The sequence below is a fragment of the Vombatus ursinus genome, unplaced genomic scaffold, assembly GCF_900497805.2.
Source record: "Vombatus ursinus unplaced genomic scaffold, bare-nosed wombat genome assembly UNPS02010219.1, whole genome shotgun sequence".
NCBI lineage: Eukaryota > Metazoa > Chordata > Mammalia > Diprotodontia > Vombatidae > Vombatus > Vombatus ursinus.
This window is the reverse complement of record NW_020949997.1, coordinates 1,440,983-1,468,270: the sequence shown is the minus strand read 5'-3', so window position 1 is coordinate 1,468,270 and position 27,288 is coordinate 1,440,983. Positions and strand designations below refer to the sequence as shown.

Sequence of the window (27,288 nt, the reverse complement as noted above, 5' to 3'; positions counted from 1 at the left end):
TAGGAAATAAGGAAGTGGTGGGAGAAAGGAAAAGTCACAATGGAACAGCAACAGTGATTCATAAGGGTAAAGGGTGTTGATGTTGCTATAACAAGCTTCAGGGTTAAATTTAATATGCTACTCGTATAACGCACAGTCATATGATTTTATCCTATAATCTACAATGATATCACTAAAACATAATATCAATATCATTAATACATTACAGGTTATTTGGTCCTAACTCTTATCCACACATAACTAACTTAATCTTAATTTTATTTGGCCTAATAACACTAATATAATCACTGATGTCCATCAAATCACAATAAACTGAGTAAATGCTGGTTAATTTGAGTGGGGAAAAATTATCATACTTCTACTCTCTTCTGTCTAATATTTTAATGTTAACTGTTATTTTTTTTCATTCTTTTCTTTTTTTTTTTTTTTGCATCACTGTTACAGCCCTCCTCTTCCCCAGCCCAAATAAAAACCTTTCCTTGTAACACACAGGCATAGTGAATTAAAACCACCTTCCTCTGTTCAACAGTCAATCTCGACAGGCATTTGTTAAGCACCTCCTACATCCCACAAACCTTGCTATGCACTAGGGATACAAAGAACGATCAGAAATAGTTCCTGCTCTCAAGAAGCTCACAGTCTAATTGGGATGAGGGGGAGGGTAAATAATCAACAACCATTTATTAAGCACCTTCTGTGCCAGGCACTGTACTAAGTACTAGGGATACAAAGAAGGAAAAAATAGGGTTCCAAAAACAGACCAATATCCAACAGAGTAAATCTATATTCTTGGGAGATGTAGGATAGGGAGGTAGATAGAGCTACGCCACCCATTATGTGCCAGGCACTGTGCTAAGCACTTTACCAATATTATCTCAATCGAGGCACTGCAATGTTTACTCCAGAGGCAGAAGGGGACATGCACATGCCCACTGGACTCAGGAGAGGGGAGGGAAAAGGGGTAGCTGTTTCATGGGTGACCTCAAATTTAAAAGTTCAAAAACTCAGGCAAAGAAAGGCCCCATATACACTGAATCATTCATAGCAGCACTTTCTGTGGTAGCCAAGAATTGGGAAAAAAAAAAAAAAGTAAATGCTCATCAATTGGAGAAAGGCTATAGAAATTGTGGTACATGAATATATAGTAGAAACTTAACTGTGTGATAAGAAAGGATGGATATGAAGACTTTAGAGAAAACACATTAACAGCATGATGTAGTAGCTAGGAGTCAGAACCTGGAGTCAGAAAGACCTGGGTCTATATCCCACCTCAGAAAGGTGTTAGGTGACCCACCTCGGGTTCCTTGTCACTAAAATGAGAGGGTTAGGTTCAGTGTACTCATAAGTCCTTTCCAGTTACAAATCTATGATCCTATTAACTTAGCAGAGTAAAGTAAGCAGAACCAGGAAAAGAATATGCACAAAGACTATGAAAACATATATTGAAAGGACAATAGCAACAACAAAGTATGTTGTCTAATTAAAATGATCAAGCTTGTCCCTGAAGGAGAGATGACAACATACATCTTTGGTCTTTTTCGAAGTAGAAGACTGTGGATGTGGAATACATACTGTCAGGCTCTATTGATATGTTGTCTAGTTTTGCTGAACTGCTCTTTTTCCTTTTTTTTCTATTTTTTTATTAGAAGGAATATTTTGTTGAATAAGGAAAAGGGAAGGGACATATTCAGAAATCAAGGTGATTTAAAAACACAAGATATTAACAAAATTTAATCATTTCAAAAAGAGTTCAGGCACTAGCCTTTTAGAAAGATTTCTTCAACATCTTGCTTCTTGGAAAATGAAGAGGGTAGTTAGTGTGATCTCTGTAGCTAACGGACTAAAAGCTCTGTCATGGGGGAAGAGTGTGGCAAAAGATATGAGGCCTTGCCAGCCTCTACTCTTAGTGTGAGTTATTCAAGGCAGGTCTGATGGGAAGAGGAATGATTATTCAGTAGCCTCTAAATTAGATTTACCTTCTGTGGGAAGCCTATACCATAGGATGGTACTGAGTCAAATCTAAGAGATTATGTGAGTCTCTATGAGAAGGAAGGGAGGAGACAAGCATTTATTAAGCACCTACTATCTGCGAGGCATTGTGTTAAGCACTTTACAAATATTACAAATATTTGATCATCACAACCACCCTGAGAAGTAGGTGTAATTTTTACATTCTGTTTTACAGTTGAGGAAACTGAGTCAGAAGTTAAGTGACTTGCCCAAGATAACACAACTAATAAGTGTCTGAGGCTCGATTTGAACTCCAGTCTTCCTGACTCCAGGAAGGAGTGCTCTATCAAACTGCTCTGGATGCTAAAAAAGGGATAATGGGCACCAAAAGATGAGGTAGAAGCAAGAAAGGTAAAAAAAAAAATAAAATTTCTCCTACTAACAATTTTATCTAGGGCTAACCTTCCTATCAGAATGGTAGGAGGAAGTGTGTGCATGACATACTATCATTGTTTCAGAAGAAAACACGACGATCATTGGATGAGTCTACTGTTTAGTGAGTGCAGCTGAATCAGGAAGGAGCACGGCAGACCCCACCTGAGACGTACTAGCATGTCAGGAGAGGGACAGAGAATGCAGGCAGTGCTGAGTCAGATAAATGACCCGATCCCCTGCTCTCCTTTCAATTCTGCTTCCTGATCTAGTTGAGACTTGCCAACCTGAATTTCTACCCAGCCATTTTCTCCCCTCTCCCTCCTCCCCATTTCATTTCTTTGGATTCCAGTTTTCCACAGACCCCCCAGTATTAACTTGACTTAGCTTTAACTGATGTTTGCTTTCTTTCCAGCCGCACCTCCTCTGCTTCCCCTTCCCGTGTATTGGTCCATTGATCTAATCATGTTGAGAAGATGGATAAAAACTTTTAAATATTTTAAGAATCAAAACCTTATAGTTTAATGTAACACAACATTAGTATATGTAACACAACGTTAGTTAGTGTTATTTTACTTCATTGACCTCTTTGTTGAGAAATTAAAACCTTTTGAGGGAAACTCAACTTTCCTCCTAATTTCAAAATTTCACTATGTGTTCACCTAACCTATCTCTTCTTCTCCATCACTTTTAGGACAGTTAACCAATTCCCCTGTGTCCTTCATCCCATGACATAGTGGATAGAGAGCTGGACTTGGAGTCAGAAAGACCTGGGTTTCAATCCCACCTCTAACACAACTGTGTAGATTCTTGGTCTTGGTTTTCTCATCTGTAAAATGAAAGGGTTGAATTAGATGGCATCTCAGGTCTTTTCCAACTCTAATTATATGATCCCATCATCCCCTCCTGTCCAAGACCTTGCTTCTAAAATCACTCTTTCTTTCTTGTGTATCTTCAATCTCTCTCTTTCCACTGGTTCCATTCCAGTGTTCCATTAATAAACTAGTTCCATTTCCAGTCTATAAACATACTTATACCTCCCCTATAAATGTTCTCCCTCCATCCTACTTGTCTGTGAAGCTACTGTCCAATATTTAGATAACTCGCACAAGGTCATAAGAGTAATGAGCATCAGAGGTGGGATTTGAACCCAGGTAATCTGAGTCCAGAGGCAATGTTCTTTCCTTTGTTGCACACTGCCTCTGTCCTTAGTTCACTTTGTCTCCTTTTCTGTTAAGCCACCCCATTGCTATCCCTACTCCATTCACACAATTTGTAACATAGTCAAAATGTTTGAATATCAGTGAGCATATGGTAGCATCAAGTTCTTGTCCCCTCTTGCTGGCTGTCCCTTCCACCAGCCAGCTTGCCAGACATAGAATCTACATACCATGCTAATCCATGGCTTTCTCTTTTGTATCTTTATAGAATTTGCTGTGTCAGCTCAGGCCATTAGTTGATATTGCCTCTGGCAACCTGCCTCTGGCTGCTACTAATACCTGGAATGCCAAGAAGTTAGGCAGCTTTTCCTCAAATGCACAGAGACCTGACAGCACCATTCAGAAAGGACAAGAGCAAGCCTCTCTTGTGGCTAACATAGGTGACTGGCTTCTGCTCCAAAGCCCAACTGCCAAGGAGAAATGACCCTTATTAAAAACCAGCTACGGGGCAGCTAGGTGGCGCAGTGGATAGAGCACTGGCCCTGAAGTCAGGGGGACCTGAGTTCAAAAGCGGCCTCAGACCAAACACTTGATACTTACTAGCTGTGTGACCCTGGGCAAGTCACTCAACCCCAATTGCCTTAAAAAAAAAAAAAAGGCAAAAAAAAAAACCAGCTACAACCACGTTTAGAACTGACCTTGGCTGTCATCTCACCCAACCATCTCATTTTGCAACTAAGGAAACTAAGGCCTATAGAGAAAGGTAAAGTAACTTGCCTGATGTGACATGGCAGAGCTGAGATTTTAACCCACCCAGATCCTATGATTCTACACCCAGCCCATTTCTACCATGCCGCACCCGCTCTGATCCAGTCATGGCTCAGCATTCTACTGCAGTGCACTCCGCCGAGGGCTGTTCTAGCAGTTCATTAGGAATATTTTGCTCTTTACTTCTCCTTCCCCTCATGTGATCATTTTACTACTCACTTAAACTTTGATCTATGAGATCCCTTTCAATTCAAGAATTATATAGGTCTGTACTTACTGGGAATGACTTATTTTACTATCATGCTTTGAGGTTGGCAAAGTGCTTTCCTTGTGGAAAACTTGTGAGGTAGGTAGTGCGCTGTGCTAACATGCTCATTTTTGTAGATGAGAAAATCGAGGATCAGAAAGGTCAGTTGATTTACCTATCTTCACAAAGCTAGCATCTCACCAACTGAACCCTCATCTCCTGATGCCAGGACCAACAATTTAACTCTGTTCAATTCATCAGACATTTATTAACCACAGGTTACGTGCAAAGCAGGGACAGCAAGACATGATGAATAAGGAGTTGGCATCAGAAACCAAAATGAATCTAACTCAAACAGACTGCATAACCCTGGAGGAATCACTTAACCTCTCAGTGCTTCCCAAGCAGCTCTCCGAAGCCATCCATTGAAGAGAAGGTGCTATGGAGTATTACCGACACCAGTGAAATCACAGATCCAGTCCTATCTCATCCTATGTGTAATACACTTATTATACATACTGGAAATACAAAAACAAAACAGTACCTTCCCTCAAGGAGGCTGCGACCCACTGGGATACAGTCTACTATAATACTCTTTCTAGTGTACACTACATGTTGGCTCTGTAACTCAATACTCCATTGATGTGATCTAATGGATGCTTTCTGCTTTGTTAGTTAAAGGACCATAAATTTGAAAATTTAGAGGCTTTGTGGTCTAATGGAAGGATAATTGGATAAGCTGGGTTCTATTCCTGACTCAGTTAGGCACTTGCTTGGTAACTCCATATAAATAGTGATCTCGGTTTTCTGAACTACAAAGTATTGTTGCTTATTAATCACCATTTCTACCACAGAAGAGAAATGTTAGATAAACAGTCAAATCCCTGGACACTGTTTACCAGTGGAGATTATCCATATCGCTTCCTGATGTTCTCCATTCAGCTCAGGGTCATACCAGAAATAGAGGCTCCTTCTACCTAGGTGGGCCAGGGTCAAGACCTGGAAACTTAGTCTAGAGAGTATTAAAGCAGCTGAAGAAAGCATTAGTTCTGGGGCAGCTAGTTGGTGCAGTGAATAGAGCTCTGGCCTTGGAGTCAGGAGGACCTGAGTTCAAATCCTGCCTCAGACACTTAACATATACTAGTTTAGCTGTGTGACCTTGCGCAAGTCAATTAACCCCATTGCCTAGCCAAAAAAAAAAAAAAAAGAAAGTATTAGTTCTTCTGATCACCATGTCACACCATTGACTCATGTTTAACTTGCAATTCACTAAAACTTCTAGGTTCTGAATAATAATAACAGGAGGCATCGACATAGTAGGAAGGAAGGAAATAACCATTTATTAAGCATCTATTCTCTGTGTTAAATTCTTTACAAATATTATCACATTTGATCCTCACAACAACCCTGGAAGGTAAGTGCTATTATCATCCTCACTTTACATATGAAGAAACTGAGGCAGACAGTGACTTGCTCAGGGTCACACAGGTAGTAAGTGTCTGAGGCCATATTTGAACTCAAGTCTTTCTGACGCTAAGCCCTGTGTCCCACTATACTACCTCACTGCCTCCTTATTTGGAACAAGCATTAATTTTTATATGGTTTTGAATTCTGTAACTATAGCTTCTCCTGCACTTGTGTAGTTTGCTTTTTTCCCCTAAGTCCCCACACAACCCTTTTTACCTTCTCTTCCTTGGGATATAACCTCTGTCTCCACAACTGTTGATTTAATTATGTCTTAATCCTTCCTCTCTAGGGACCTTAAAATGGAACCCATACTTGGCTCTAGGAAATTTGTTTAATCTGTAAGTGCTGTACAAGACAGGATCCTATGGAGGTACTATTTTAGAGTACTGTTTCTTTTTTCATAAAGCAGAAAAAGCAAAAAGCATCTGTCTGCAGCTTACAAGGGAAATTTTTATTCTGGGATTACCCTCCCCTTCCAGCCGTATATCATAGTAGCAGCTCCAGTGATTATTCTTAGCTTGGCTCTCAGTTAGATTTGGGGCAGGACAGACTAGCACAGGCTAGTTGTCATATGGCCACGATGACTTGATAGTATTGACTGAGACACAGAAAGAGGGGCAATATATTGTAATCTAACAATTCTATAATTACACATTTTCACCTTACGTACACATTAATTCACGAGTTCATAAATTTCACAGCAGTGAAATTTTACATATTGGATCTCTGACAAATACCATATAAATCTTAAGAGATTTGTAAATAAGATATTACAATTACGTGGGTTTTTTCCCCATGGTTTGGTTTAGTAATTATGTAGGAAGGTACAGTTCTTGGAACTGAGCCCAGGAAAAAAAAATACCTAGCTTAATACCTCTAGGTTTTTAGCTGGCTATAAATTGAACACACAAGCAGATTATAGATTACATAATTAAAATATTTATATTATAAACAGTCATTAGTACAAATGTTTTTATGTGGTATAGGGGACCCAAAGAATGGAGTAAAGTGGTTGGGAATAATACTTCATATTTATATAATGCTTCACACTTACAAAGCATTTGCTTTCATTATATCATTTGATTTTGACAACAAACTTATGAGGTAAATAGTGCAAATATTCTTCTCCCTATTTTACAGAAAAGAAAATGAGGCCCAGAGAAGATCAGTAACTTACTTAGAGACATATATTTGGTGGAAAAACAAGGAAAAAATTCATAGTTTGAGAGGGGGGCTCTTACTTCATGTTAAAAGAAAGAGAAAGGAAAACCTAATTTTATCAGAATAGTGTCATTATAATAAATTTATAATAACTTAATGGGGGCAGCTAGGTGGTGGATAGAGCTCTGGCCTTGGAGTCAGGAGGATCTGAGTTCAAATCCGACCTCAGACACTTGAAACTTACTAGCTGTGTGACCTGGGCAAGTCACTTAACCCCAATTGCCTTGCAAAAAAAAATAATAATAATAACTTAATGCCCATAATATATGATACCAGGCATTCAGAAATTAGATAGAAAAGGTTTCACAGAGAGTGTGCATTTTGTCAGATTTTTTAAAGCTTATTATTGTTTCTAGACACTGAAAATCAAAGCCACAACTTCCTTACACCGATAATAGGATGCAATAATAACATTGGCTAACATATAGATAGATACATACATACATACATGGATATCCCTCTAAAGTTTACAAAATGCTTTGCAAATATTATCTCATTTTATCTTTGCATCAATCCTGAGTGGTAGGTTGTAAGGGATTGTCTGATGTTGACTACTGCCAAGTGCAGGTTATGGCAAGATGGGGTAGGAACAAGATATTAGGAAGTAACCAGAGCTCACGCTCCCGAGGCAGTGGGCAGTGCTATGTGGGGCTGTGATAAGCTGGGGAAGGAACAGAATACAAGGAAGTAGCCGGAGCACGTGCTCCTGAGGCAGGGGGCTGTGCCACGTGGGAGTGGGATGGCAAAGAACGAGTTCCCTTTGTCTAGTCCCCTCCCTAGGTGCAACGTCAACCCCAGACGTCTCCTTCCTGACTTCCTGGGTCACGTACTTTCCCTTTGTGTAGCACTGACCCCAGACGCCTCCTCCCGGTATCTGGGCCTGACTTCCTGTGTCACATACTCTCCCTTTGTCTATGCACTGACCCCAGACGCCTCCTTCCTGTATCTGGTCCTAGCCTCCTGTGTCACGTCCTCTCCCTTGGTGCAGCGCTAAACCCAGACATCCCCTTCCGGTATCTGATCCTACAATCAATGACTAGTAGGCGGGCTGAGGAGGGGCTAAGTAGGTACTTAAGGAACAGTAGAGATCGGAGCTCGCTCTCTTTTGCTCCTGCTCTCTTGCTCTGGCCTTCCTGCTTGGCCTTGCTGTGATGGCCTCTGAATAAAGCTCGAGTGTTTGCACCTCCTGATCGGGCTCGTCTCTGTGTTTATCCGGGTGGGCACTGAAGACTGGTAAGTATGACTCTGGCAGCCTGCTCCTTATAGGAGGAGAGTGCATGGCGTGACCGGCACAGTAGGTGCTATTATTTTATTCCCATTTTCCAAACGAGGAAACTGAGGCAGACAGAGGGAAAGTGACTTGCTCAGCGTCCTATAGTTATTAAGTATCTGAGGCTGAATTTGAACCCAGATCCTTCTCACTGTAGGCCTACTACTTTATCCACTGAACCAACTATCTGCCCAATAAAAGCAAAAAATGAAGGAGTTTACCATAACAAAACCACTAGACAAGTCTCAGAGATGGTAATCCAACGTGTGGAATTAGCATTTCCCTCCATATTAGCTTGATTTTGAAAAGCAGAGATTTGCCTTTAAGTGAATATTGAGAAAGGAATAAAGATCCCCAAAATCTTAGAATCAGTTCTGAAGCCATAAGTCCTTCTAATAGATATTTATTGAGTTGAATTGAACTGAATCGAATATTCCTGGTGCCCATGTGAGGTTGGGCAAACACCTTTCCAACCCCAGAAGTCTGTTTCTGAACTTTTCAGATTTTCCTGGCTGCCCACCAAGGGGCAGACACTAACCCCAAACTTGGAAAGCAATTGTCCAGCTTTCATGGATTTCCCAAAGATTCTCTTTTTTAAAGTCTAGTGACAGCAGGCACTACCCCTGGCTAAAAAGAAGCCACCAGAATGCTTCATGTTTGCCATTTCAGTCCACTTTTGCTGTTGCATATCAGAACATAATCAATAACTTTGAGACTATGTTTTTAAAAAAATATAACCAATAAAACTATGAGGTTGCATCTTAAAGATAATACAACCAATAAAACTTTACAGTACTGAAGACAGCTTTTTTTCATGGTTTTATCCCTCCTTCCTTGGGATAATAAATCTCTGGGAGTGAACCAAGAAAACTATGCCCAAAATAGGGCCAAATGTGGAGGGGGAGACATTGTTTCCCACTGGGAAGGGTCTTAAAAATGAAGGCCCCCTAGTAGAGGATTTTAGTTTCAAGAAGCATTTTGGTCTTGAGAAATTTCTAAGAGGCAGCAACTGAAATAGCATCTTAGCATCTTCATGGTCAAAGTGTACGATTATACTCCCAACTTCCCTTTCCCATATTCTAAAAGCACCAGCATCTCAACTATACAAAAAACATTTGCCAAACTTCTAAGTAATACTTAAATTTGAATTCAGAAGAATTGGGTTCAAATTTTAGCTTTGCCACTGTAGGTAAAAATAAGAACCATAATCATTTCATGACATCTTGTTAGACTAAAGAAATAGAAATCCCCCAACCACCTGATGGCCTAATATTAGAAAGTCCCCAGAGTCCTATGCAAGGACACAGTAAAGTGAATGGTTGTAACTACATGCTGTCCATGAATAAAAAGAAGCCCTGTGTTTTTTTTCTAAAAGGACTTCCTCCACAATTGTAAAAGTATTTGGTCATTTCCCCTGGAATAGAGAATGTTTTTTTTTTATTCTGTTAATAAATCCTGCTGACTGCATTCCAAATACTCTCCTTTTCTCCTTGGAATGATCACCCCTTTTCTCTGTGAAATGCTTTACTTAGATATCCTAGCCACAGAATGCTGCTTATTGGTTGAAAAGTTATAAAAACTCAATCAGTACCCTAAAAAACTAAAGCTGCTTTCATAAATCCAGAGCTGGATGGGGATGTGTAGGGGGTGTGTGAGGATACATAAATTCATGCCTGTAAAAAATTCTGACCTCTTCAAAGAGAGATATTCTACAAAAGGGCTATAGAAAAGAACAAGATGTCTGAAAGATGTCTGAGATAAGGAAAGGATCCTCCATTTTACATAAAAGGGAGAATGAGTTCCCAATAAGGGAAGTAACTCAGTCTAGAAATATTTCTATCCATAAGCCTTAGCACATTGTAGTCACTTACTGTGATGAATGCTTTTTCATTCATTCATCAAACTTATAGCGAGGCTATGGATGATTGCATTAGCATTAGAACCCAGGAATCTTGATTCACTAGCCATTGAGCTATGAATGGTATTACATGTTGGACATGTGATTCACGAGCCAAAATCCCCAAAATAATTTCAAATATGTCCATTTTCTTTCTATATAATCTGATAGGAAGAAACATAGTGTGATGCTTCATTTTTACCTAGCCTTAAAATGGGTATTGCCTCAGGCAAACTAAAACTACGGAAAGACCTTAGCTTAAAAAGGCCAAGGCCTCCCACTGCATCCAAGGCCATCTCCAGTCATCATGATCTATATCTTGCCATTGGACCCAGATGGTTCCAGAGAAGAGAGTGACTTTGCACAACCCTCCCTCACTTACCAATTCACCTGCAAGTCATAGTATCTCCTTCCTGATGTCACGGTCCTCTGTGAGAACAAAGGAAGAACAACAACCTGAGTGAGTAGTTGTAGCTGCCCCACTGGAGACACAACTGGTCAGTTCCAATTGGGCTATGTAGCTCCTTCTTTCCTTCCTTCCCTCCTTCCTTCTTTTCTTCCTTCCTTTCCTCCTCTCCCTTTGTTCACATAGGGAATCATACCCTTGTCTGTCTAAAGGAATATAAATTTTGATCACTGAAACCTTGCAAGATACCTTAGGGTTTACAGGCTAGATTTCTTTTTTGGCCAACAGTAGGTCCCAGGCCAAGCCCTACTTGGTCATTGTTTGGGCCCTAATGGCTCAGAGTGAGTATAAATAGCAACTGTTTCTGTTTTGGCCAGAAACCCTGCTGGTCTTCCCCTCCCAGATTGATTTTATTTTATTTTTTTACTAGGTAAAAGAGGCCATTCTTTGCCTCATTTTTACCTAGCCTTAATCACTGAGTGGGCATTGCCTCAGTCAAATTGAGACCTGGGAAAGAGCTTAAAAAGGCCAAGGCCTCCCACTGCACCTGGGGCCATTTTCAGTCATCCTGATCTATATCTTGCCACTGGACCCAGATGGCTCCAGAGGACAGAGTGAGGCTGGTGACTTTGCATAGTCCTCAAAACCACAACCTTTAAATCCAGTTTACTTGCAAGTCATGGCATCTCTTTCCTGATGCCAAGGTCCTCTTCAAGAATGAAGGACAAACAACAATAACAACTGACTATGTGGCCTAAGCAAACTATTTAACCTCTCTGGGACTTGATGCTTTCAACTTTAACATTATTTTTAAGGTCCTTTTTGATTCTAGAACTCTGTGGTTCAGCTTAGTCAAAAGAAGCTGACAGATGGTGCCCTTAATGGGAAACAGGCTGCCTAACTCCCACATACCTACTCTAGCAAAAACCTGAAATTCACACCAGACTGAAGAATGATGGAGAAAACCAGTGAAAAACTGCATTAAGCAATTTCTTCCATCCCAGCACTGCACAAAAAAGTCAGCTGGAATCCTATAGGCAATAAGAAAGGAGGACCTTTCCAATGAAGTGACCACCAGGACAACAAGAGATGGTTAGAAGCACTTGTGTCCTGCGAGGCTAAAGTGGAGGGTTTCCCTGAGAAAGCCTCAGCATCATCAGAAAGGTCCAGGGTGAAAACCTCGGAAGTGCCAGGAAGTTAGAAGAAGGTATCAGTGACCTTACATCCTTACAGTGCTCAGACTGGGACAGCCCGGGGACCCTGAGGTCCCTACCACTGTCTTCAGATGCCAAAGAAGGCTCTGAAGATGCAAAACTATGAACTTCAAAGATCCAAGGGGACCTAATCAGAAAGGCAGAAGTCAGTCAGGTGACCCAGATTGAAATCGAGCAGGGACTACCACCAAAAGTACAGCAGGTAGCAGAACTCATTGTCTTTCTCAAATCCTCCCCCTTCTTAATTTCCCTATTGTTGTTGAAGGTCCCACCATCTTCCCAGTCCCCTAGGCTCATAACCTAGGTATCATCCTTAGCACCTCACTCTCACTCCCCATATCCAATCTGTTGCCAAGGTTATCAATTTTACCTTCATCACATCTCCCGCATATGCCCTTTCCACTCCCCTGCCACTGCCACCAATCTGGTTCAGGCCTTCATTACTCCTGGACTATTGCAATAACCTGCTGTTTGGTTTACCTGCCTCAAATATCTCCCCGCTCCAGTTCATCCCATTCAAATGTCAAAATCATCTTCCTAAAGCACAGATCTCACCATAACAGTTTCCCTTACTCAATAAATTCCAATGGATTCCTATCACTTCTAGGACCAAAATATAAAATCCTTTATTTGGCCTTCAAAGCCCCTTCATAATCTGACCTCCCCAACCTTTTCAGTCTCTACTATGTGATCCATGTGCATCCATGTCAATCCATGTTATTTATGTCATTAAATATTCTTCAGTCCAGTGACACTGGCCTACCTGCTGTTCCTTGAACCAGATACTCCATCTCTTGACTCAAGGCATTTTCTCTGGCTGTCCCTGAAGTCTAGAATGCATTTCCTCCTCATGTCTGCCTCCTGGGAGAACTTCCTTCAAGTCCCCACTAAAATCCCACTTTTCTATAGGAAGCTTCTCTTAGTCCTCCTTAATCCTGGTGCCTTCCCTTTCTTGATGATTTCCAACTTATCCTACCTATAGCTTGTTCAAACATAGGTGTTTTGATGATGTCTCCCCCATCATAGTGTGAGCTTCTTGAGAGCAAGGATGGTATTTTATCTTTCTTTGTATCCTCAGTGCTTAGCACAGTGATTGGCACATAGTAGATGCTTAATAAATGTTAATTGACTAACTGGCAGTATATGAGAACAAAGAATACAGACTTCATTCATGTGAAGTGTTAAATTAGCTTGTTAGATGCTAGAGGAGTCTGCCAGGAAGAGTGAAACACACACACACACACACACCACCAAGTTCAGCATTCTTTGGTTGTTTACCGTCCTACAGTAGTTGAATTGCTATAATAATAAGACCAAAGTAAACTGAACCCCAAATTCAGCAACTAGACATAGAGCTCCTAAGAGAGAGCTTTTCAGCACCATGCAATGAAGGCAGCTAATGGAGCTGATCAGAGTTCAAGTGAAGGGAGTTGTTTTGATAGGAGTAAGCTTCACCGGGCCACAGAAATGAGCCCACAAGATCTCCATGAGGTTTTGCTGCACCCCACTGACATCAGAACCCTAAAACAGAAGAATGAGAGCACGAGACTTGAGAAATCCCACTAGTAGTTACAATGAAAGCTTCAGACTTGTCTTCTTACTGCTCCTGGGAGGAGGGTGGTTTCTTTCCCTGAGGAAGCAGGGAATAGGCAGGATTTCACTACCAAAGAACTGATAAGGTTGCAAGAGAAGTTCAAACAGTGACTTGACAATCTCTGGATCAATGACTCCTGAAGGTGTGGTTTAATGGAGCCGATGCTGAGACTCTCTCTAAAGAATTCCATAGGTTTGAGGAGCTCTCCGAGTACTTATTGTTACAAAAGTAGCTAAATCATTAAGAGGCTCTCGGCAGACTACTACTCTTTGTCCCTTTTCTGGTGAATGAAACAGGGAGGTATTCACATCTGGCTCCAAAAAGATAAATTCTCATTGCAGTCAGTTCCTTACTGGGGATCTACACAGGAAGGAGTGAAATTCCTAAAGGAAATGTGTTTAATACATTGGATTTATGCAGGTTCCCCACAGCCTGCAACACCCTATGAGAAAAAAAAGCAATTTATAAGTAGCATGTGAGGGTGCTAGTGAAAAAAAACTGTACAGGGAAATTAAGCACCAGACCTTTCAGCCCCACCCAAGCCTAAGGCATCCTCTAAAGCCCTTGCTCCATTTAGATCATTCAAGGGAGGGATCAGAAGGCAGACCATAAAGGGAAAGGGTATATGGGTTGTTGGACTCCAGAATCTGTTCAAGTGACTTCTATGTAGTAATTGTAGTTGATTTGGTCAAATGGAAACCTTGGAGTTGCTTAAATCATCCTGTGTAGTAAACACCAAATGATATTGCATCCACAAAAAGGTGAAAGATATTTCTTCTCTAGTGATGAAGATGAAGGAAGCAGAAGTACTTTGTTTTACCAACTCCCCTTAACACAACCCTGTGTGGTCCATGAGAAAGGGAGGTGGCACCTGAAAGCTGACAGTGGACTATAGAGAATGCAACAAAGGCCTCACACTCATCACTACTGTTATTTCCAACTTCATCAATGTTGTAAACAAGGTAGCCCAGGCCCAGAATAAGTAGTATGGTTTTTTGACATCACCTAAACTTTTTTCTCTATTCTTGTAGCTGAGACTAGTTAGAACAATATACTTTCACCTAGGAAGGAGTCCAGTATATTTTCACTTTCCTTCCCCAGAGCTATGTAACCTTAGCCAATCAATCAATAAATATTTATACAACACTTACTATGTGCCAGACACTGTGCTAAGCCCTAACTCTCCTTCATGTGATCACATTATGGTAGGCAGAGATCTGACAGATCTTCCTTCCTAAAATCATTGGTATAATCACTACACTGATTACATAATGTTATCCAGATCAAATGAGACCATGGTGACATTGGCCCTCGATCAAAGGGTTGGAAATCAACCATAAGGATCAACTAGAGTCCAGCCCACTCAGTAAAGTTTTGGAGAATACAACTGGGAAAAATCCAAAGGATTCTGGACTCAATCAGGAATAAGGTACTGACACTCTCTTCTCTAAGCTCTAAGAAGGAAGCCCAAAGATTTTTGAACTCTTTAGGTTTTGGAGAACACACATTCCCTATCTGGGGCTCCTGATGGTCCCCATTTATTGAAGCATTTGCAAGTCCATCTCTTTCAGATGGGGCCCAGAACAGGCTACAGCTCTGGAAAATCTAAAATAGGTTTTCTAGCAATCCCTCCCTTGTGCTCTTATGACCTGAAGGGTCCATGTTTCTAAAGGTCTTTGTCCTGCCTTTGGCAGGCACCAAGAGGTGGTCAGAATAAGCAACTGCTAGACTTTTGGAACTGCAATTTCCGCAAAGCAACCATTCACCATATTGCTTTTGAAAAGCAATTGCTCAGCTCTTTTTGGTCCTTAGTTGCTACTGAACAGATGACACAGGGTTATACAAATCACCCTCTGTATAAAGTTGCCTATTATAAGTTGAATGATGAATGATGATCCCTCTAACAAGATGGGTAGGTCACAATAGGTCTCTATTGTTAAATGAAAATGGTACATTCAAAATCACTTGCCTAGGTCCATGCTATGTCATTGCTCTTTACAGACAGGTGGCACATATGCCAGAGACTAAGGCCTCAGTCCAGGCCCTAAATTTCTGCCTCCCCTGCTAGCTCAATGGGTCCTCATCTGTAAAGAGCAGGCTCCTGAGGAGTACCATTTTGCCTGGTTTACAGATGGCTCCATCCACTAAAAGAGAGACATATATGCCTAGATTTCAACAACCACTAATCCAGTAACAAAGAATGCCCTAGCAAATGGTTATTGTCCCAGTGGACTGAGCACTAGGCAACATGTCTGAAATATAAGAAAGCCTTGAGGGATTGAGCAAAGAAGATCTTCATCTGCTCTTATTCCTAGGTAGTAGCCATAAAGCTAGACAAGTGATCTGTGCCCTGGAGAAAATAGAACAAAACAATCAAAAGTTCTCCCCTTTTGGGTCAGAATTAATGGGGGAATTTTGTGGAAGCCTCCTGCAGTATGCAGTAGCTTATAAAGCATGTCAGCACACATGAGAGATATCATATGCTAAACAACCAGGTTGGAGCAATTATAAGAGAGAAGAGCATGTGGAATGGGTCCACTGCCAATATGGATATTAGTAATGCCATATTGTGATGGGTAGGGGATCGTGTGATTCCATAGACAATGTAGCTATTCCTGCTACTGAACTCCTTGTGCCAGAAGGAGCATCCACCTAACCCAACTGGCCCTCAGTGTGTCCCCAACTAGCAAATGGCACTCTCCCATCTCAGGGCAATAGGTCTGTCCTTGCCAATCAACTGCTGCATCATCATATACCCAACTGCCCAAGTCAGTTGTCCAACTTCCCAGAAGCCATGTCTGTGATGGATTGGTGCCATCCTAGGAAGGGTAAGCCTCTCTGGTCCAGTGGTTTCATGGTTATAATGTAGAATTTAAAGGGGCTAGATAAAACCCCTCAGCTTTCCTCATATCCTTTTTTTAAGACTCACCCAATCTCTCCCAGTCTGGAAATGCAAGAGACTATTCAGAGTCCTAATTCCACTTTTGATTGGCACAAAAGCTTTGACCTGCTCTGTTCTGACCTGGGATGGTTTGCCCTTTCTTAGACAACCTGGTAGTCCTCTACTCCCAGAGGTTCATCAAAGTGATGAACTTAATACAGATACCCATTCAGCTTACCCTACAGTAGCTCAGAATTCCCAAGCTCAAGAAATCCTCCAGCCTCAGCCTCCCCAGTAATTGGGATTACAGGCATTTGGCACCATATTAGTCTCAATTTTCTGTAGTATTTGTCCTTCACCATTAGCATCTCAGTTGATATTGTTGCCTTCAAGATGAAGAAACTGGGACCCAATGACATTAAAAAAAAAAACTTACTACAGAATACCTAGGCAGTGGCAGAAATAGGAATTAATAGCCTTTTGATTTCCATGCTGAGTTGTTCACTGCTCCCCATCCTTGAGCAAACCTTTAATGAAAATGTTTGTGTGTCTGCTTCCCTCTCCTTCCCCACTCCCACCCATCCTGCCACAGCAACTCAATCCACATTTACAATGACATTTGATCTTCTCTCCACTTATTTCAGTGTGCCTAAGATGAAAGCAGACACCCACTGCTGCCTCAGTTTATAGATTCCAGGCTTTGTTGTATGACTGGTAAACAGAATGTCTGGGATTTGACCAAAGGATAGCTGACTGTGCCAAACTAGGAAGCATTGCTAGAACATTACTTTGTAGAATTCTGGGAGAAGCTGACTGTCCTAGAACAGCCTGTACTGCCTGACGCACATAGGAACGTCTGTTCACGCCTATCTCCCACCAGTGCCGCTCAGGAAAGAAGCCAGCCTTCACTGCCTCTCATGATCTTTTCATGATTATTCGGTGCTTACCCAATTGCTAAATAGAGCAGAGTGATATAGATATAGATTAGATATAAATGTAGCTATGGGTAGATATAAATATATTACTTATCCTCTAACAAATAATGTTCTTGAATGACCTATGTATGTGTCTGACATAACTATACCATATGGGTGTATTTGCACATACATAAATCTTTTTTAACACTTTTATTTTCTAAGCAGATCTCTCATTTCCTTAGTATAGGGAATTCCTGGTGAAGAAATTCTCTCTACTCATATGCCTGTATTAGTAATCGTACCTGTTCTGTAATATGTAGTTGTAAAGAGAGTTGCATGGTGGTACTGAGAGGTTCCATAACTTGCCCCAGGGTCACACACCCCACATGTGTCAAGACACCAGGTTTTCTTGACTTATTGCCCCTTGATGGTACCTTAAATACTTTTTTTCCCCTAACTCTTCCTTCTTGAGGTAGCTAGGTGGTGGCTCAGTGGACAGCACACCAGATCCACAGTCAGGAAGACTTGAGTTCAAATCTGGCCTCAGACACTCACTAGCTGAGTGACCACAGGCAAGTCACTTAACCTGTGTTTGCTCAGTTTCCCTTACTGTAAAATGGAGATAATAACAATACCTACCAAACAAGGTTGTTGTTAAAATCAAATGAGACAATATTTGTAAAAAAAAAAAAAATTGCTTATCACAGTGCCTGGCATGTAGTTTGCATTCTATAAAAGCTTTTCTTCTTCCTACTGTTAAATTATTGTACTTGAGGGCAAAATGGTTTTTTGATAGAAGAAATATTTCTCAACTCACATATCTTCAAAATTCTGACTAATTTGCTATCTCCTTCCTCTAAGATGTAGGATTTAAGGGAAGACTTACAGTACAGAGGATCATAGGTTTCAAGCTAGAAGGGACTTCTGAGATTCTCTAGTCCAATCCTCTATTTTACAGATGAGCGAAGTGAGGTCCATAGAGGGTAAGTGACTTGTCCAAGATCATCAAGGTACTAAAAGACAGAGTCAATACCAATCCCAAATCTTCTTACTCTGAAAGCAGTGCTTTTCACACTGGCCTACAGGGCCCCTTTACACTGGAGGGGCTCTCAGAAGTAATTCCATGTTCCCTCAGCAATTATAAAATCACATTACATTTGTAGATAATTTTAATATTACAAAGTGTTTTCACATATATTTCCTCAAGTTAAGCCTCACAGCATCCTTGTGAAATGGGCAGAACTGATATTATTATCCCCATTTTACAGATAGTAAATTGAAGTTCAGAGAAGTGACTTGCCCAAGCTCCCCTTGGTGATAAGTAGCAGAGTCAGGATAAAATCCCAGCCTACGTGACCTATTGTAATTTGGGGCTTGTCAAAGTAACACCTCAGTCTTAGAATTCTAATTAACAGAAACTCTCTTTATTGGTTAGACAACAGCTCAGAGTACATGAACAATGGGTATTATTAAATGGGTAGAAAATATGCATTGAAGTATGCTAGGTGACCATGACATATACAAAGAAATGTTAAGCAGTAAACATTGTGTGACCAGCATTTCAGTCACATTCACTCCCTCAATAAACCTGATTATATCTTGATATAAATACTGCGTGAGGATGTTTTTATCTCCTTTATTGTATAAGCCTCTGATATAGCTGACCATTGCATCTCTCCTCTCCAGATACACTGAGATTCCAGTTGAGCTTCATCAATGAGGGTACTTTACTTTATCTACATTGTCTGGCTCTTGGCAGCTGCAGGTAGGATGGAAACATGAATAAAGATTAAAATGATGTGTATGTTGGGGGGCCAGAGGACAGAATGTAACAGGTGAACTTTAGAAAGATGTACTTAAAATATTGAATTTGTTTCCCCAAATAAAAGAAGATAAAGATAGTCAGGGTCTTTAGTCAAGGGGTTAAAGTGTTGAACAGGGGATCTACCAATTTAACCCACTTCCAAAACCTGGGATTTATAACTATAGGTCAAATCCCACTATGGTAAATCTGAAGGGACTGTCCAAGTTATTTTGCTGTATCAAATATAATGTGAAATAAAGAATCCATTGCTAAAAAATGTTTTTCATAGAGATATCTGTGTTGTAATGGAATTAGTATAAAGGATTTGTATTAAGAATATCTAAATGGAGAACAATCTCTTTTCAGAAATCATATGTTCAGTTTAATGAAGACCTTTCTACCACTAGATTAGAGTAGAAACATTTTTATCTTTTGCTTAAGAGTTCCTACCTATTGGCAAATCACTTTTCTTTAAAATAAATTTTTATTGATTTTTTTGTGTTACTGAATATCTCCCAAAGTGTTTTCTCTCTTTCCCTTCCCAAAGTGCCACCTCCCCAAAAAAAATTTTTTTTAAAGAAAAAGTCAGTTTGGCAAAACTAGCCAACATACTGAAAAAGTTTGATGTATTCAATGTTCTACGTCCATGATTCCCCACCTCTGCAAAGAAGTAAATGGGAGGGGGCTAGCAAATTCTTCACTTTTAGATGCTATCTAAATATTCCCATGTAAGAGAACTTCCAAAAGAAGTTCTTATGGGATAATATTCTTCTGCATAGTGGACTCTAAGTTTTTCTTTTCTGATGGTCTATATCTCTTTGTACTAAGGAAGATGTCTATCTTTTCTTGTGTGTGCCTTCCTAATGGTTAGAGGACGTTTTCATGATTCCATTGTCACTTTATAACAATGCATGAGTCAGCCATTATTACAGTATTTTTGAACTCCCTGTATTTTCTCAGTTTTGTACCATAATTGACACCCCCACATTACAAGTGTGATATTACAAGGACAGGGGGGAGACTCCCTTTTGCCTTGTCATTGATAGGGCAACTTTGTGCTTTTTAAAGTTTTACCTTCTTCTTTTTTTAAAATTCTTTAAACTTCTGCTTTTTAAAGTTTTACCTTAACAGGTTTATTTCACTTTTAAGTTCGGTAGTAAAACCTCAAGATTTAAGGTGACTGTGCTTTCCACTTGGGGTGGGGGACGATGATGCTGATTATCCTTTACAGCTGGAAAGAGGTTACATGATTTCCTTAAGGAATTCTGAAATTAGGTTGAGAACCTACTAGGAAAGAGAACTCAAGATGTGTGGTAGAAATGAAATTCCACTGGTTTTTGGTTTTTTTTAAGGGACCAGGACTTGATCCTTACACCCCTATACAAACCTTCACTGGCACTCAGAAACTGGATGCCAAGGTTCACCAGAGATGATAGGAAAGGAGATGAAAAGGGGCTAGTTTAACAATTGCTGAGAAGAGAGAGCATATCCAGCAGTTACAGAAACCATCCCAAGCAGCTGCAAGGACAGTGTGTCCAGATTTGAGGTTTCTTTTCTATGTGAGGTAAATTCTGAACTGTCCAATTTTGTGGGTGGCCCAGATTAGTTAGAGTACTCAACTGGGAGGCTGCCCAATAACCCCAAGAATAGTAAGAGTCACGTTCTAATAACTTCTTCCAAGAGACCCTTAAGCTGATGGAGACAATCAAGAGGGGGTACCTCCACTAGCCATGGTGCCCAAGAGGAGGTCCTGCTTTATTTGGGAGTTCCTTGGCCTAGGTTTTTACAGATAACAATGAGATCTAGAATCTTTTTTTCCCCTTGGAATCTATATATTTTTATTAGGTCAGGAATGATGTGTGTCAGGAATGATGGCCACTGTTTACCATACTGTGAGGGGAGGGAAGTGAAAGAGTAAGAGTTTGGGAGTTTGGCCTTTTTTCTAATTAAAAAAAAAACTGGAGAAGAAACGAATTAAGGGTAATGTAAGAGACAAAATACCTAACAATTAGAGCATAAAAAAGCGAATAGGTTGTATGAGGAAGTAGTGAGTTCCCTTTTACTAGAGGTTCTCAGGTAGAGGCTGGATGGCCATTTTTCCAAGGATTCTATAGAAGAGGTATTTGTACTGCTCAAGTACAGTTTAGACCAGTACACCTCAGGCAAGTCACTATCATCATTATAATAATTATTATCATTAATAATAAGAGTAGAAAAGACATTAGATTTTCAAATATTTAATTTAAGATAAATTAAAATATTAAATAAAATTGAATAGAATATTAACAAAAAGGGTATAGTAAATATTAAAAAGAGTATATACTAAAACCTGGTTGGATTTATACCATGGTTCCAGGTTTGAATTATTAGTAGTAGTAGTGGTAATAATAATAATAATAATAATAATACCAATAAAAATAAATGAAAGTCTAATCCACCTCCCATGGAACAGCTCTTCAAATACTTGAAGGAAGCTACTGTTTCCTTAAAACCTTTCTCAGTTCTTTTAATCAATAATCACATGGCAAGCCCTTCAGCATCCTGGTTGCCCTCCTTGAAATGTGGTAACAAGAACTGAAGACAGTACTCCAGCTCATAACGGAGTACACTGAAACTATCACTTCTTTCATACCAGACCCTATGCCCATTTTATTGCATGCTAAAGCTGTATTAGTTCTTTTGGCTGCAGAATCACACTCATTTTAAATAATAATAATGATGATGTATTATTTATTTTTAACATTTAAAAAAAACATTGTGTTCCAAGTATCTCCTTCCCTCCTGTCCCTCCCCCATCAATTGAGAAGGGAAGCAATATGATAACAATTATACACGTGAAATAATGAAAAATATAGGGAGATTTTTCTTTGGATCTTTTCCTGGTTGTCCCTGGAGGAACACTGTTCTGCCCCAACTCTTGTTTATTTTTACCACTCTGCATGCTCCCTGAGGCACTATTTTGTGTTGTCTGTGGGGGAAATCTGGAGAGCTTGGAATTTTCTGACCTATTCTGCCATCTTCCCAGAATCCTCTCTGCAACATTCATTTTCAATTGCTCTGTGGTGGTTGTTTTTTTTTTTTTAAATCTCATTCATGTATTTGTAGTCATTGTATATGTTGTTTTCTTGGCTCTACTTTCTTCACATTGCATCAGTTGATGTAATTCTTTCCATGCTTCTCTGAATTAACTAGTAATTATCTGAATTAATTAATTAGTAATGAACAAACAATTAATTCTATTAATTGAGGTGTAAGATGTCAGGGAAGACTAGTGCCGCTAGTTTGAGGGCTGCCAAGTCCTTTTCAGTGATGCTTTCCACCTTTGGTGTCCACCTGATACACTCAACTCTTACCTGTGACTCCAAGCGGCTGTAGGATTTGCAGCGGCCACACCCTCATAAACCATTTTGGCAAACAGCTAAACTAAGTTGAGGGTAATTGAGGGGTCGCAAACAAATTACAGTAGCTCAAAAGAAATGTGAGATGCACAAATTTAGAGACATCTCCACTCCAAATGTTTATGCATATGGACTATTTGTGCCTGACCTATAGTAGAGTCTTCCAAGATTTCCCCAAGCTTGTATTGTTCTGATCAACCACAGTCAGATACACTGTGCCTTGATCCTAATATAGTGATGCCATTTTGGTCCTCCTCAGGAAAGAAGGACAACAACCATATGTTGTTTTCTTGGCTCTGTTTTCTTCCACTGCATAAATTGATTTGTCTTTCCATGTTTCTCTGAATTAATCATATTTGTCATTCCTTACAGGTTTCACTTCCCACATCAAGTTCAGAATAAGTTCAGTAACCACAAAGGAACCCCAAATCGCCAAGACAAGGATGTCTGATGACACCAAATTCCTGAGTCAGTTTTTCTGCTTTTATTTTCCCTTTTCCACTTTCACTTTTTAAAATTTTTTTTAATGGTGTGGTGGGGGGGCACTGAGGGACAAGAGTGGGAGAGAGATCATATATATATATATATATGGGGTCAGCAGGCATTTGTTTATATTATAGTTTCAGCCATCCCTAGTAGGTCTTGGGCCCTACTGTAATTTGTTTCTAGGCCTTTTCTACCCCCCACAAAAAAAGTTATATTATAAATATTTTGGCGGATATAGAATTCTTCATCTTTTTTGTGTTATGGACCCCTTGTAAAGGGGTAATTGTAAAGATCATTGATCCCTTCTTGTAATGTTTTAAATACATAAGATAAAATGTATAAAATTACTAAAAAAATTATATCAAAATTCAGTTATCAAATATATTTAAAAAACAAGGTCATAGACCCTAGGTTAAGAACCCATGGTATATATGGAGCATTATTTTTTGTCAGTAACCTCTGGGGGTATAATCCCTCACAGTAGAATCTCTGGGTCAAAGGTTATGGATATTTCAGTAACTTTATTTGCATAATACTGTATTGTTTCCCAGAATGGTTGTACTAATTCACAACTCCACCAACCATTAGAGTGCCTGTTTTTCTGCAACCCATCCAATACTGGCTATTGCCATGTCATCTCTGCCAATTTTCTGTGTATGAGGTGAAATCAGGATTGTTTGGATCTTCATTTTGCTTATTATCAGTGATGTGGAACATTCTTTCATATAGTTGTTAATACTCTGCAATTCTTCTTTTGAGAAATTGCTCATATTAGGGGGCAGCTAGGTGGCGCAGTGGATAGAGTACTGGCCCTGAAGTCAGGAGGACCTGATTTCAAATCTAGCCTCAGACCAAACACTTGATTACTAGCTGTGTAATTCTGGGCAAGTCACTTAACCCCAATTGCCTAAGAAGAAAAAAAAAAGAGAGAAAGAATTGTTCATATTCTTTGACCACTTGTCTCCTGGGGAAAGGTTTTTGAGCTTATACATTTTTATTAGTTGCCTATATAGTTTGGATACCAAAACCTTATCTGAGAAATCTGATACAAAGACTTTTTTCCCCCCAGTTCACTATTTCCCTTGTTATTTTAAATGAATTAATTTTATGAAGCTTTCAATTTCATATATTCAAAATTATCTATTTATCTTTTGTAATTGCCTCTATCTCTTGCTTAAACTGCCTTCATTCTTTTTTTGAATTTTATTTTCAATCCTGAACTTGAACAAAAAAGTTTTTCTATACATACAGCAGTACACAAAAAGAGAACTTTAAACACAACTGAATATCTACTTCCATCATTTGCTTTAAAAAAAAAAGTATATAATGAATTCTACAAACTGTCCTGCCTGTCTGCTCTTCCTTCTGAGCTTTCTTCAGTTCTTTGTGTTTTTAAAAAGTGTTACAATGACCCTCTCTTTTTAAATCATTATTGCTCATTATCCCTTCTCCCCAGTAACCTCTCCTTTCCAATTAACTAAGGGAAGGAAAACAGGGGGAAAAAAAGTTGTATCAAATAAGCATAGTCAAGCAAAATAAATTTACACAGTGGTAACATCCAAAAATGTATGCCTCTGTACCTTGTGGTGCATCACCTCTCTGTCAAAAGATGGTGGGTAACATTCTTCTGGAGACATAGTTGGTCAATGCTTTGATGAGTATTCTTGAGCCTTTCAAAACTGCTTTTCTTTACAATATTGCTAACCTTGTATAAATTATTCTTCTGACTCTGCTCACTTCATTCTGCATTAGTTCATATCATGCAAGATTATTTCAAACAGTCTCTAATTATTTTTTAACAACATAATCATATTCCCTTACATTTATATGCCACAATTTGTTCATCTGTTGTCTAAGAGGCCATCTAATGTACCCCATTAGATTTTAGTTCTTTATTTTTTTCCTCTCTTCTTTAATTTATCCTTCAAAATCAGGAAATTTACTTTGCTTGTGACTATTCCCTTCCTTGTATTATCCTCTAGCTTAACCACCTCCTCCCTACTGGTGTCTCTGACACACAAACATATATGTGTGTGTGTGTATGTGTGTGTGTATGTATATGTGTATGTGTATGTGTATGTATATGTGTGTGTATGTGTATATACATGCATATATTTTATATATAAACTATATTTCAATATAATTAGTTTCCTTTGTAACCCTATGTATTTTATTTTATGCATTTATGTTAATCTTTGACAACTGAATTGCTTTCTTATAGAAAGAATGTGAACTATGGCTGCAGTAGAGTTAAAGGGATAAATGATTTAGCAACCTCTCTTTACTATTAGTAATATTATTTTGAGAAGGAAGCCATAGGCTTCACCAGATTTCCAAAAGGGTCCATGATATAAAGAAGCTTAAGAACCCTTGTTCTAGGTATTCATGGTGTCCTTATGGAAAATCTATTTTTTTTCCTCTTTGAATCTCTGCTTAAAGTTGTTAATGGAGTTCAATTTGCAATAATTTTTTTTTACTCTGGATGGTGTTTGATTGTTTATTTTTTAAACTTACTCATTTCTCCAGCTTGAGTTCATGAGTTAGGGCTTTGTGCCAGGGCCAGGCTCTGCTCCCCTGTGGCACTTTTGGGGGAGGTGGTCAGCTCTTACCCTTGGTCTCCTGGGTTCTTGCACTGACCTCCACTTCACTGGTGTTTGCCCTCATGTGAGTCTTTGAGGTTCAGAGCATCAGATCTTCAGAGCCCTCTGTGGCATGTCAGGATAGACAGGGACCTCAGAGCCCCTAAGCTGTTAGGGCTGGAGGACTGCAGTGCTTCACTGATCAGCACCACACATACCATGATAATTCTGCTATTTCTGTTCCTGGGCTTTCCCAACATGCCCACCCAAGGGCTTTCTGATCAGCCTGGGGCTTCATCAGGGGAGGCTTCTGCTCTTGCTGTCCCCAGACAGAAGTTTGTAGGTTATACCTGTCTATTGCCACCTCTGATAGCAACACTCTGGGCTGGCTCTGACTTTACCACAGGTGGCTGACTTTTTGTGTAATTCTGGGATGATAGTTTTGCACTGGATTTCTAAAAATCAATATTCAATCTGGTGAAAACTTTGAGATTTTACGGGGATAGGTGAGGAGGACTAAGACAGTCTTCCTCTGATTCAGGTGGTCATCTTGGCAGGAAATGACTGAACACCCTTCGTTTTTAACAACTGAATTCCTCGCTTATGGGGAGAAGGTTGCGAAATATTGATGCAGGAGGATCATAGGTACAATCCATCCAGTGCCAGTGTTTCTTCACTGTCACTATGGTGCTTTGACGTCAGGTGTAGGGGAATGACGTCCAATAAAGAAATATGGATCTAGGACCCCAATTCCCATTTGGTCCATTCCTCTTTGCACTGGAGAAAATAACGTCCAGCTCTTTCCTCGATCCAGGGAAAATCTGGGGGAATGACACTCTGGTATGTTTCGATAAGCAAGGCAACTGTTATGACATTTGTCCACGCCAGAAAAAGGAGATTGGAAGCTGTGCCGAGAAAGTACTAAAGTGTTGCGTGCTAAAAGAAATGAAACAAAAGCAAAAGAAGATAAAGGGATGAAGAAGATCACAGCTGTTTTGTTGGTTAATTTGTTGTTTTTACAAAAAAAAATGCTGTTTTTTATAAAAAATAAAAAGAAGACTATCTGCCATCTGCCTTCTGTCTTTTTCCCTTCACTTTTCTTCTAAAAGAGAAAATAGTGAATAGATCATTAGAGAAGCCTGGAGAAAAGAAGACTTATCAGGGATAGGTTTATAGTCTTCAAATGTTTGAAAAACTATGCAACAGAAGAAGGTAATCCCTCTTCTGTGTGGTTCTGTGTGGCAAAACAGAGTTGGGGAGTCAGAGGAAAGCTGCATTTCAGTTCAATATATGGAAGAAGAAAATGCTAATAATAAGTCATCCAGAAATTGAATGGGTTAGTTCAGTAGATAGATAGTTTCTTGTCAATAGTGATATTCAAATAAAGACTCTCACAGGGAGTTCATGCATTAGTCAGAAGAATGAGCTAGGTAACCTCTAAGATCCTTTCCAGATCCATGATTCTATGAAAGATCAGATTCAAGCTTCATTATACCTTACTCTCTCAACTGTCTTATAAGAGTGTACTGGTAAATTTTTAACAAATGACTCTCAAAAAAAGTATACATGACACTTTTATGTTTAACATGTATTACTA

At 39.6% G+C, this 27,288-nt stretch overlaps 1 long non-coding RNA gene across 1 annotated transcript; it reads left to right on the top strand.

Annotated features, from left to right (window-relative positions):
• Positions 1–8,439: 8,439 nt before the first annotated feature.
• Positions 8,440–26,676, top strand: LOC114037030. The gene is made up of 4 exons (XR_003568402.1): positions 8,440–8,478; positions 19,111–19,189; positions 22,999–23,094; positions 26,506–26,676. It is a non-coding gene; the product is annotated as an uncharacterized LOC114037030 (long non-coding RNA).
• The last annotated feature ends 612 nt before the right edge of the window (positions 26,677–27,288 follow it).